Source organism: Pongo pygmaeus, chromosome 3 (assembly GCF_028885625.2).
Source record: "Pongo pygmaeus isolate AG05252 chromosome 3, NHGRI_mPonPyg2-v2.0_pri, whole genome shotgun sequence".
NCBI classification, from domain to species: Eukaryota; Metazoa; Chordata; class Mammalia; order Primates; family Hominidae; genus Pongo; species Pongo pygmaeus.
In genome coordinates, this window is record NC_072376.2 from 46,826,537 (window position 1) to 46,839,027 (window position 12,491).

At 34.6% G+C, this 12,491-nt stretch overlaps 1 protein-coding gene and 1 non-coding gene across 5 annotated transcripts in view; one reads left to right on the forward strand and one right to left on the reverse strand.

Annotated features, from left to right (window-relative positions):
• The window catches only part of GABRB1 (gamma-aminobutyric acid type A receptor subunit beta1), a 433,789-nt gene that overhangs the window by 311,239 nt on the left and 110,059 nt on the right, over positions 1-12,491 (forward strand). The window lies entirely within an intron of this gene.
• LOC129035996 (small nucleolar RNA U13) lies at positions 729-832 on the reverse strand. Its single transcript, XR_008502468.1, has one exon. It is a non-coding gene; the product is annotated as a small nucleolar RNA U13 (small nucleolar RNA).

A 12,491-nucleotide genomic window follows, 5' to 3' on the forward strand; every position in this document is an offset into this window, starting at 1 on the left:
CAATTGAGAGGTCCTAAAATATCTAGCTTAATTTAAGCATACTTTTAGTAGTTTCATGGCCCTGGAAATTGTGTTCAACTGACAATGATCTGTAGTTGTTTATTTAACCAATGGACTCAAAATGATTTTTAATGAGAATTTAGTCAGGATAAAGAAAATGGATCTTTACCATGAATACATTTTTCAAGCAACAGTGGCATAATTTTTTAATGAAGACATCACACTGGTTGTCTTCTTTCTTCTTTAGAAAAGTAATGATTTCAGTGTTTCCTTAATTTCCATATTAATTTCATTACCTTACACATCAATTCTATGTCAGACACTGAGCTGGGCCCTAGTAAATGGTTCATTATGAGATCATTTCCTATGGGGTACTTACCATCTATTCTGGTGGAAGTCACACAAGAAGCAAGTAATCAAATAAATAAATGCATAATTGCAATAATGAGAAATGTGGAGAAATATGTGTCAGTTTCAAACACCAGGATCCGTGTAAGTTGATGAATTTCTTCATTGAAGGAACTCATTTTGAAAGATCATAATCATCACCCAGTATTAAATACCAATTAGGTATAGAGTCAATGTGATGGAGAGATAATCTTTGTGTTCCTTTACCTTTCCTGTTGTAACTCAAACTGGGGACAGGAAGGTGGCTATGCCCAGTTCAAAGCAACATTTAAAATAAGAGTGTAAGTGGAGTTATTTTGGGATATTTTTCTTTTTTTAAACATCAGAAAGGTAATGTGCTGACCTCATAACAAAGTTTGAGAGAGGCATGTCTTACACATGTGTGTGAAAATTAAATCATCATGCTCATGTACTACAAAAGGATCTTCATTTGAGGATTTATCTGTTTGTCTAAGGATATCAAATTGGAAAGTAACAGAGAGGTTAAAAATATAACAACATGTTGCCCTATTTGCTTCAGCTTCCTTTAGAGAAAGAACGATGGAAAGATAGACAAAAGATGGAATGTAACAAACCTGCACATTCTGCACATGTATCCCAGAACTTAAAGTAAAATAAAATAAAATAAATAACACAATTGACAAGAAAAAAAAAAAGAAGGGAAGGGGAGGAAAGAGAAAAGAGGGATGGGAAGGGGAGGGGTGCGGTAGGAGGAAGGGGAAGATTTAAGGTGGGAGGGAGGGGAAGAGTGAGAAGAAGCTGCGGGGTAGAGATAGAAGGTGTGAAGTAGAGATGGGAGGTGAGGGTAGAGATAGGAGGAGGGGAGAAGAGAAGGGAGGGAGGAAAAGAGGAAGGAAAGGAGGGAGAGAAAAAGGAAGAAAGGAACCAAGGATGGGAGGAGGAATTTTAGATTAATCCAATAACACCTTCATCCCATCCTATCTTTTTTCCTTCCCCTACCTCTCCCTCCCCAGAGATAACCACTATTCTAAAATTACTGTGTATCCTTTCAATGTGTATATTTTTAAAAATTTGCTACATATATATGTGATTCCCTAAGGCATATATGCTAATGTTTCATTCTTATAAAATTTTAAATAAATGTAGTTTTTGTAAGCATCTCTTCTTTTTTTGTTTGTTTTCCACACAGCACTATGTAAGACATACCCATGTTCATACATGTAGACCTATTTTATTCATTTTAAATGCTGTAAAGTAATCCACTGTATATACACTACAGGTGTGTATCCGTTTAGCTTTGCTGGGCCATTTTGGTGTTTACTCATTTTGCTTTTACAAGGAGTGCTTGAGGAACACCTCTACTTATGTTTCCTTATGTGTAGCGAGTAGGGAACTAGAAGTATAGTAACTGAGTCAAGAGGTAATCACTGAATCAATATGTTGTCAAAATGTTTACCATGGTGGATGTATCCATTTATTTTCTCACCAAGAGTATGACTCCTAATTTTCCCAAAGGGGCACAAAAATCCAATGTCACCAGACAATCTTGGTCAATCTCAGACAGCTAGAAAATGATCTCTCATTATATTAATTTATAATTTCTTTGTTATAGAAATAAATAGTATTTCTTATTTTTAAAAAACTAGTGTTTTGTTGATATATTGACCCCTCCAGAATTTACCTATTTAACACCGGACCTATAAAAATAAATAGAAAATAAAACTAATTTTGTTTTGTAGCTTTTAAATGTGGCCATTTTTAGGGATTTATGCTCACAAAAGCACAGAGACAGAAATCATGTTTTATTGTTAGTATGATATCTGGAGTGCTCAATTATTAACTTGAAAATATACAAAATCCCCTTCCTATTTTTGTCTTTTAGAATATATGATCATCTCTCAATTAGTTTGATTTTGATGGTGTTCATTGTGAACTCTGAAAAGCAACACAGGCCTTATTTTAATTTTTTATTTCTATAACTTATACCTTCTTTCAAAAAAGTTTAACAATAAACCATAAAAATATATGTCAACAAAGATAATAAATTCAACAACACAAATTTATTCATCTAAGTAACTGAATAAGACAACAGCAAAGTTAATCTATATTGCGATACTCTTCATTCCTGCCTGATATTTAATAAAATATTATTATTGATATTCTTTTAGTCATAAGTTGATATATTGATATATCACTAATAATTTTGGTATCTAGAGAAAGAATAGTTTCAAATTCAGCTTGTAAACAATTACATTAGAAACACTTCATTCTGTTAGTAATTTAAAAATTTAAATCACAAAAGTACCATTTTTCGTCTATTTAATGAACAAAAATATTACAATATTCAATTGAGAACCAGTGAAGAAAATTAATAATATTTTGCATTATAATTTAGCACAATCCTTGAAGAAAGCATTTTTGACATACACATTTTTGTATCTTTGGATATAATAATCCTATTTATTAGATTCTTGCTAGAGAAATAACCCAAAATGTGGAAAAATAATATATTCATGAAAATGTTTTAGCTTCATTTTAAACTGACAAAATTGAAAGCCACCTAAATGTTCAATTTAAAGTATACTGTTTCCCATTGAAAAAATTACCATCCTAATGCCGATGAGGAAAACGTATCTGATATTAAGATTCAATGGGAAGGAAACAGAATCCTAAGTATGATTACAAATATGCAAAAAGTCCACTTACATAGGGGAAAAATGAAAAGACATACTACAATGCTAATCATTGTTCTAGAAGTAGCGTTTCTCCACTAATTTCAGGATATTTGTTTTCTTTATTGCTTATTTAAATAGAAAATAACTGTCCTGGGCCTGCTTTTATCCCCTTAGGGAGCTGGGAATTTTGCACAATTTATACTTCTGTCCTATTTGGTTTTGGTTTTGTTTGTTTTTTCTCAGCATAAAGCCATTGTTCTCAAACAACACAGTATCTTTTTTTTTTTTTTTTTTTTTTAATTTATTTTTTTTATTATTATTATTATTATTATTATTATTATTATTATTATACTTTAGGCTCTATGGTACATGTGCGCAACGTGCAGGTAAGTTACATATGTATACATGACAACACAGTATCTTAATGCTCCATCACTCTTGAATCTTACTTTGCTCCTTGAGGACTACCACTTCAAGATGACTGATCACCTTTCAGTAAATGTATCTACTCTTTGTTCTAGGAAAGAGAATCATGTGGCAAAGCAATAGAATAGGTTTGCAAATAAACCAAAAAGGCAGTAACTGTGAAGGAGATTCATGTATTTGCTCTAGCTCTTCCTTCTGTCTGAGTCTTGTTTAGTTATCCTGTACTTACTGATTCCAAGTCAGGGCATTCCATTCCAGGTAAACATTTTCTTTGGCTTCTATGTTTATTTCAATATCTAGGTCGTTTCTGAATGCTTAGGGCTTGCTATTGTTTTAAATCGATAAGAAAAGATACCACACTTGTTCTTAGCCAAAAGACCAAGAAACTATTGCTATTGTTTCAAGTCCTTGCAATTTTTCCACTACAGAAATTCCTAATAATCAAGAAGATAAGAATGAAGATGCTTTAATTTGAGAGGGCATCCTCATTTTATTTCTGCACCCTAATACATATTTCAGCTTATTGGTTAATAGGAAGTATTAAATATGGTATAAATTAAATGCATACTCTTACACTTCATAGACATATGTGTATAATGATACAATTTAGGAAAAATAGTATGTCTTGAACTCAGCCAGACATTCATGGTAAAATATGACTAACCCTGATACTGGAACTTTGACAAGAGCCTGTTAATTACCATTGTTCTATTCCCTATTAATCCTTTAAAGTTTTTTTTTTGCCCACCCTCAATCCCCTACTCTGATTTATGGACTGCTTTTCATATTTATAAAGTGGTTCATGAATCACCCTGCCCCAACAGAAGTGAATAATAATGGGCCCATTTATGCAACCTTTGCTGTGTAGCTAATTATCTGAAAATGACTGCCTGGGATTGCACTGAGAAGAGTGTCATTAGCATTCAGCACTAAGTCTACAAAAGAGAGGAGGGAAAGAAAGCAGAAATATGGAATCAAAAAATAAGAATAGCAGTGAGAATGCTATTTACTCAGTGTGATTTTTTTAAAGCATCCTAAAGAACATTTAATGATGTCTCCCAATAGCTGAATTGTTAATTAAGTCACGGGGTATAGTATCCATTAAAATTATGTCCGTGGAGCATACCTAAGACTTAAGAAAGTTCTTACCTATAGGTTGACCAAAGTAGCAAATGAAATTGCTACATACAATATAATCTCAACTTTAAGAAGAAAAGAAATTAATAATAAAACTGTGATAATGTCATTATGGGTCATTTTTTCTCTTATCTATAATTTTCTGTATTTCCAAATGTTTTAATATGGCCATATGTTAATCTTGCAATGTATTTGTAATAGTAATGTCATATGCATTTTTTATTTCTTTGGAAGCATGTTGAACGAAAATCATAGCAGCTACTTTCAATCGAGTGCCTACTGTGTATCAAGCATTGAACTTGTACATGCATATAATAACTCTCTTTTCTTTCCTGTTCCATACCACATTCCACCTGCATCATACCTGCATTCATGAATTATCATAAACCTAGGTTGAGGCACATTTTGTCCAAGTTGCCACCAACCAAATAAGTGTAGCACTAAACTGTGTTGAATTGCAATCCTGAGTGATATTTAGGCTTTCTTAATAATGTAAATATTTATCTGATGTAAGAGATCTGGATTTCTAAAAAAAATGGCAAAGGTAATAGTTTCAAATGAGAAATAAGCACACCTTACCTATTTTACAAAACAAGTTGACAGTGGCTCCATCTTCTCTCTTGAGACCTTACAGTATTAAAATATATACATATATATGACAGCATGAATATATAGCTGGATGTTTTTAATTGCTGTAGCCAATGCTTACAGTATTGCCTGATTCCTGGTTAGTCATATATCATTTTATACTCACTATGGATTTGGTAATGAATGTCATAAATTATTGATAACTAAATAAATACTAAAAATATGGTAAGGTCTACTTTTAATATTTGTACTTTGTTTAACTGCTCATGGAAGAAATTTTACTGAAGCAAATCTTCTCTGCCTAGATTCATCTGGCCTAACTACAATAACTGGAGAGACCTTAACTCTTGAATCTAGTATACTGGGTTTGAATCTCAGCATTACCATAGACTATGTAAACTTGGAAAAATTTATTAATCCAGTGAGATGTTAATTTTCTTATCTTTGATATTGGAGTTGATAAGGCTTCAACATAATAAGGCTATTATAAATAATAAATAATGCACATGTGGTAAAATAATGCTTTCTCCTCCAAAGATGTCCATGTCCTAAATTCTCTGGACCTGTAAATATGCTACTTCTCATGGCAAAAGGGGCTTTGCAGATGTAACTAAGATAAGGTCTGTGGCCGAGCACAGTGGCTCACTCCTGTAATCCCAGCACTTTGGGAGGCTGAGGTGGGTGGATCATTTGAGACCAGGAGGTCAAGATCAGTCTGGCCAACATGGTGAAACCCCATCTCTACCAAAAATACAAAAATTAGCTGAGTGTGGTGGCTGGTGCCTGTAGTCCTAGCCACTCAGGAGGCTGAGGCAGAAGAATAGCTTGAACCTGGGAGGCAGAGGTTGCAGTGAGCTGAGATTGCACCACTGCACTCCAACCTGGGCAACAGAGAGCAACTCTGTCTCAAAAAAAAAAAAAAATGAAAAGAAAAAAAAGATAAAGTCCGCCAGACACGGTGGCTCATGCCTGTAATCCCAGCACTCTGGGAGGCCAAGGCAGGTGGATCATTTGAGGCCAGGAGTTCGAGACCAGCCTGGCCAACATGGTGAAAACCTGTCTCTACTAAAAATAAAAAAAAAATAAAAAATAAAAAAAATTACCGAGTGTGGTGTTGCATGCCTGTAATCCCAGCTACTGGGGAGGCTGAGGCAGGAGAATCTCTTGAAGCTGTGAGATGGAGGATGCAGTGAGCTGAGATCGTGCCACTGCACTCCAGCCTGGATAGCGGAGCGAGACTCTGTCTCGAAAAAAAAAAAAAAAGATAGTCAATATTCTTGGGATATCTTAGTGGGCCCAATGTAATCACAAGGGTTCTTATGAAAGGAAAGCAGGAGAGTGAGATGTGCTTTGAAGATGGAGGAAGGGTCCATAAGCCAAGGAATGCAAATGCCCCCTAGAAGCTGAAAAAGGCAGAGAAATAAGTTCCCCCTTAGAGCCTCCAGGAGGAACACAGCCCTGCTAACACCTTGATTTTAGGATGTCTCATCTCCAGAACTGTAAGCGAATAAATTTGTGTTGTTTTAAGCCACTAAGTTTGTGGTACCTTGTTACAGTAGCAAGAGGAAACTAATACTGTATGTAAGGTGCTTAGTACAGTGCCTGTCATCTAGGATTCTAACATAATGCTAATCAAAGTAACTCTGCCTCTTTAGATCTAGGTAAGAGTAGCCTGAACCCGCAATCCATTATTTGTGGGAGTCCAATGCCCTCCCCGAGATTGCTGAGGCTTCCCAAAGGGTTTATGTAATCTCTGGCTTTGAATTGCTTCAGTTTATAAAATACTGTTCCAATAATGCTGTCGGGATAAGGAATTCGGTCCCCTCCCAGTATTCCAAGTATAAAAATAAAACATTTACCCAAGGCTTGTGTGTGTGTATGTGTGTGTGTGTGTGTGTGTGTGTGTGTGTGTGTGTGTGTGTGTGTGTGTGTGTGTGTGCATACAGGCATGCTTGGTGTGTATCAGGCTTTGTTTGAGTAAATACAGAAAATGTATTATGATTGCACAGCAAAAATTTTAAAATTAAATATCAATATGACCGTTCTTTAAAGTTTTTTACTACTCCAATATTTTACTTCCTCACACCTAAATTCCTCTTAAATCTCACAAAACGGTTTATCTCCTTTGGTTTCCTTATCATTTATGTCTCACGCTCCCAGGATTTCACCTTCAAATACCAATGTATTTTTCTAAACAGACTAGCCAAAATCCTGTCACAACTATGAAGATAATGCAAATTCTTTTCACCCTATTGCACTGAGCAGCTAATAAGTATTAACTGCAAAAAAAAAATCTATGTACTCTTTAGTCATAACTTAGACTAACCCATCCATCTTCTCTCATCAGTTTCTTTGTGTAATGTAACTAACATGAATTAAAGTTGTATCCAAGAGGCTAAACAAGCCATTCTTCAAACACTCTATTGAGTGATACTGATATCAGTCTTATAAATGCTACTCACTCTCAATTTCACCAATATTAGGGGTATAAATAGGGTTCAGCATTTTTAGGAGATTTTCTTTCACATTTTTCTTTCATACAGATTCTATTAAACTGTACAATTATGTTATACAGAGAGGGGTTTAAAACTTGGGAGTTCTTCCTGATAAAATTGATGATTATAGGAAAACCTCAACTAAGCATACATAATTTGTTAATTTAAGTTCACATTGCTATTTGCAAATGTACCCTCTCCATGTGTATATATGTGCACACGTGTGTATTTGTGTGTGTGTGTGTATAAACCTAGGTTTCAAGATACTTATGGGACAGGGCTTTTGGATTATGTTTTGTCAGCAATTAGAATCATGTCACCTTCAGACATTAAATATACATGATTTGCTATTACAATGACTCCTAAGGCCAATGACCATGCATCATAAACCTTAATAAATGAATACTACAGTGACATGATTTCTGTTCATTCCAAAGTATCATGAGACCACAGTTTCTAACTAATAGCCCATTATAGTGTTCTGACCTAACCTTCAAAATGTCAATAAATTGGGATTATAATGTAATCCATTCTAAATGTCTTTGAAAGAAGACAGATGAATGTTATGCTGTCATGAATCTACCTCTGGGAAATCTCTCTGCAGAAGAACAGTCAGTTAATGCTTTTGCCTTTAGCTGTTTTTACCATCCTATACTTTCATTTGCTATCCACCAATAAAAATATTTTCACACACCAGAATGAAAATCTTGAGTTTAAAAAACTAAAGACAGAATTAACAATTCAATCTTTTCAATTTATAATCAGCCAGCTTCAGCCACAGTGTGAGTACATTTCCATGTGGATGTGTTAATTAATGGTAGAAGTGACTAACAACTGTGAAGCAGTCATATTAGGCAAGGAGAACAAATGGAAATACAAGAGCAATCATTCTTAGAGATACTCATTGTTGCTTCTCACCCAGAAGACAGGAGAGCTGAACAGAAAACTCTGCCCAGGGACATCTCTCTTTTTGTTGATGATCTGGGGAATTCTTGCTGAGCAATTTTTTCTCACAAAGAGCTCATACACTCAGCTCACTTAACCATAAGCATTACAAAATCTAGAAATGCCAAACTCTTAAATCAGCAGAGTTCAACACTCTGTTGCACAGCTTTCTATAGACTAACATAGATTCATGAGTATGTGCTTGTGTGGGAGTCCCTGTCTGAGTCTCAATAATTCCTCCCTTCTCAGAGAGTCCTGTGGGTCTTTGGTGACCATATTTGTATCTGTGTATTAGTGCTGTCCTCCAACCCTTACTCAATAGTTGTGGGAGAGTTGGTACCTAATTCAAGTTAGGCCAGTGAAATCCTCCTGTGAGTCTGAAATTTGCAACATATATATCCCAAGATGGAAGTTGTTTCAGTACTTTCCAAAGGAAATCAGATGACTTTTTCAGAGTAAGTTCTTAGAGCTATTGATTTCTTCTCTTGCTAAGTTGTGGTGATTACTCAATTCTCTTTAATATTATATTGGGATTTGGGAGGAATAAAAGTAAATTGGCCCAGGTGATCATAGTTTAAAAAACAATGAGTTATGGTAAAGTCTTGGTGTGACATATAGTTTCCCTAGGTGATATCGTTTATATTCCTTATAACTATTGATTGTTGAATAGATTGATCATAATCGCTAGCAACAGTAAATTCAGTTATGCTTCCTAAAAGTTGGGTTTTTAAAAAATTACTTACAACTCTAAGTACCCATACACATGAGACATTAACTAGTTATTTTGTAGACAATGCTAAATTGGCTATGTAAACTACTTTGTAAAAGCTATTGGAATTCACAACTCTGAATCAGTGGTTCAATATTATATTTCAATGCATGTCCTGATTTAGTAATGGAGTGGTTAACTAACCAGATGACATTTTTTTCTGAAAATGGACTAAATAAATTGAGATGTGCTGACCAGTGGTGCTCAAATAATACTCTCAAGTATCCCTAAGGCTTTTTCTTTAATAATGCCACAAATATTGGATTCTAATGTTATTTAAAACTATTATTATTTTTTGCTGCACACCTACAACCATCTGATGCTTGACAAAGTTGACAAAAACAAGCAATGGGGAAAGGACTCTCTATACAATAAATGATTCTGAGATGACTGGCTAGCCATATCCAGAAGACTGAAATTAGACTCCTTTCTTACACCACAGTTCTTGTTTTTCATCCACATTTAAACAGGATATCAGGATGCCCTTATAATCACATCTTTTCTAGAATCATGCTTTAGAAAATCATGTGTGGGGCCATCCAACTCAAGATGCATTAAAGACTTAAATGTAAAAAAATACTTTGGAAGATAACCTCGGAAATACCATTCTGGACAGACGATCTGGCAAAGATTTCGTGATGAAGACAGCAAAAGCAATTGCAACAAAAACAAAAATTGACAAATGGGACCTAATTAAACTAAAGAGCTTCTGAACAGCAAAACATCATTAGAATGTTATTCATCAACAGGACAAGCAGACAACCTACAGAATGGGAGAAAAATTTTGCAAACTACACATCTGACAAAGGTTTAATATCCAGAATATATAAAGAACTTAAAGAAATCAACAAGCAAAAAATGAACAAACCCATTAAAAGTAGGCAAAGAATATGAACACCTTTCAAAAGAAGACATACACGCATCCAACAAGCATATAAAAAATGCTCAACATCACTAATCATTAAAAATGCATATAAAACCACAATGTGATACCATCTCACACCAGTCAGAATGGCTATTATTAGAAAGTAAAAAAATATGAGATGCTGGTAAGGTTGCAGAGAAAAAGGAAAACTTATACACTGCTGGTGGAAATGTAAATTAGTTCAGCCATTGTGGAGAGCAGTCTGGTGATTTCTCAAATAACTCAAAGCAAAATTACCATTTGACTCAGCAATTCCCTTGTTGGGTATATGCCAAAAGGAATATAAATCATTGTACCATGAAGATACATACACACATATGTTCATCTTAGTATTATTCACAATAGCAAAGGCATGGAGTCAACCTAAGTGCCCATTAACAGTAGATTGGATAAAGAAAATGTGATACATATACACCATGGAATACTACACAACCATAAAAAAGAATGAGATCATGTCCTTTGCAGCAACATGGATGGAGGTGGCAGCTGTCAGTCTAAGTGAACTAACACAGGAACAGAAAACCAAACACTGCATGTTCTCACTTATAAGTGGGAGCTAAACATTAAATACTAATGTATATGGACACAAAGAAGGGAAAACAGTCACTGAGGCATACTTGAGGGTGGAGGGAAGGAGGAAGGTGAGGACTGAAAAACTACCTATTGGATACTATGACTATTACCTGGGTGGTGAAATAGTCTGGACACCAAATCCCTGTAACATGCAATTTACCTGTATAACAAACCTGCATATGTACCCATGAACCTAAAATAAAACTTAAAAATATATATAATAAATATTTTAAACTATAATAAGAAGCATTACACTATCATCTGTCCTATGTTACTTTCTTAAATGCCTTAGGGTGCTTTTTCTATTGAGGTAGAATACACATATATAATTTACCATCTTTACTACTTTTAAATGTATAGTTTGGTGGTAATTAATATACTATATGCTTATTTTTCCTTTCATCACTCCCTTTTCTTGGTCTTCGGTAACTACCACTTTACACTCTATCTTGAGATCCATTTTTTTAGCTGTCACGTGTGCATTAGAACATGCAATATTAGTATTTCTGTGCTTGGCTTATTTCAATTAACATAATGGCCTCCAGTTCCATCCATGTTGCAGCATATTACAGGATTTCATTTTTGTGGCTGACTAATATCCCATTGTCCATATCTACCACATTTTCTTTCTCCATTCATCTGTTAATAGGCACTTAGGTTGATTCCATATTTGGCTATTGTGAATATGTTGCAATAAATATGAGAATGTCCTATGCCCCAAGTTAACACTTTCAAGATCACTGTATTAACTTGTGCTGCCAGGTTAAATTATGCAGAGCATTGAGCACCAAGTAAAGCTTGCCTTTAATCCATCATTAAGTACCTCTAGAGACCAACCATTTATGGGTGTTCCTAAACTATTTGCAATGGTATCATTGACTATAAAGGTGGTTTCTTGGCACAGGGGTTGGGGCTGTTGTTCTTCCTGTTTTCTCAATTCAGGGTAGCCTTTGCTTGGTTATTTAAGAATTTAGAAGCAAGTACTTCACTATTTATAAGGATTTTCTCAATGCTGTATAAATAAAATGCAATAAAAAATAAATTGGTAATGAGAGAGGCTTAAAACCATAATTCTCATCATAATCCCTGCTTTTATATGTATGTGCCCATTAAAATGGATCAACATTTGAACTTATAAGGTGATTTTATATTAGCAAAATACGGCTTCTATTTATTTCATTTGTACTTTACGTACTGAGGTTCCTTATCAAATTTGTAAACCATCATTGTAGCAGGATGTCTTAACCTTGGCACTACTGACATTTTGGAAAAGCTAAGTCTTTGTTGTTGGGGACCGTCCTGTGCATGGTAGGATGTTTAACAGCATCTCTGGGCTCCATCTACCAGATTCCAGTTTCAAACTTTTAGGTCCAGATATATTTCCAAACATCCCCAGTGAGGCAAAATCATCTCTGAATGAAAAGCATCAGCTAAATTGTAGAATCACAGGACTTGCCACATTTTAGTAATTCCCAGAGAATATTCCCCTCTTGACAATTTTTTAATTCATAAGAAGCTGTTAAACAAAGAATATGGTAAAAGAGTATAGCAGACAAATGAATTTTTAATATTTATTGTGGGTGTTTTAT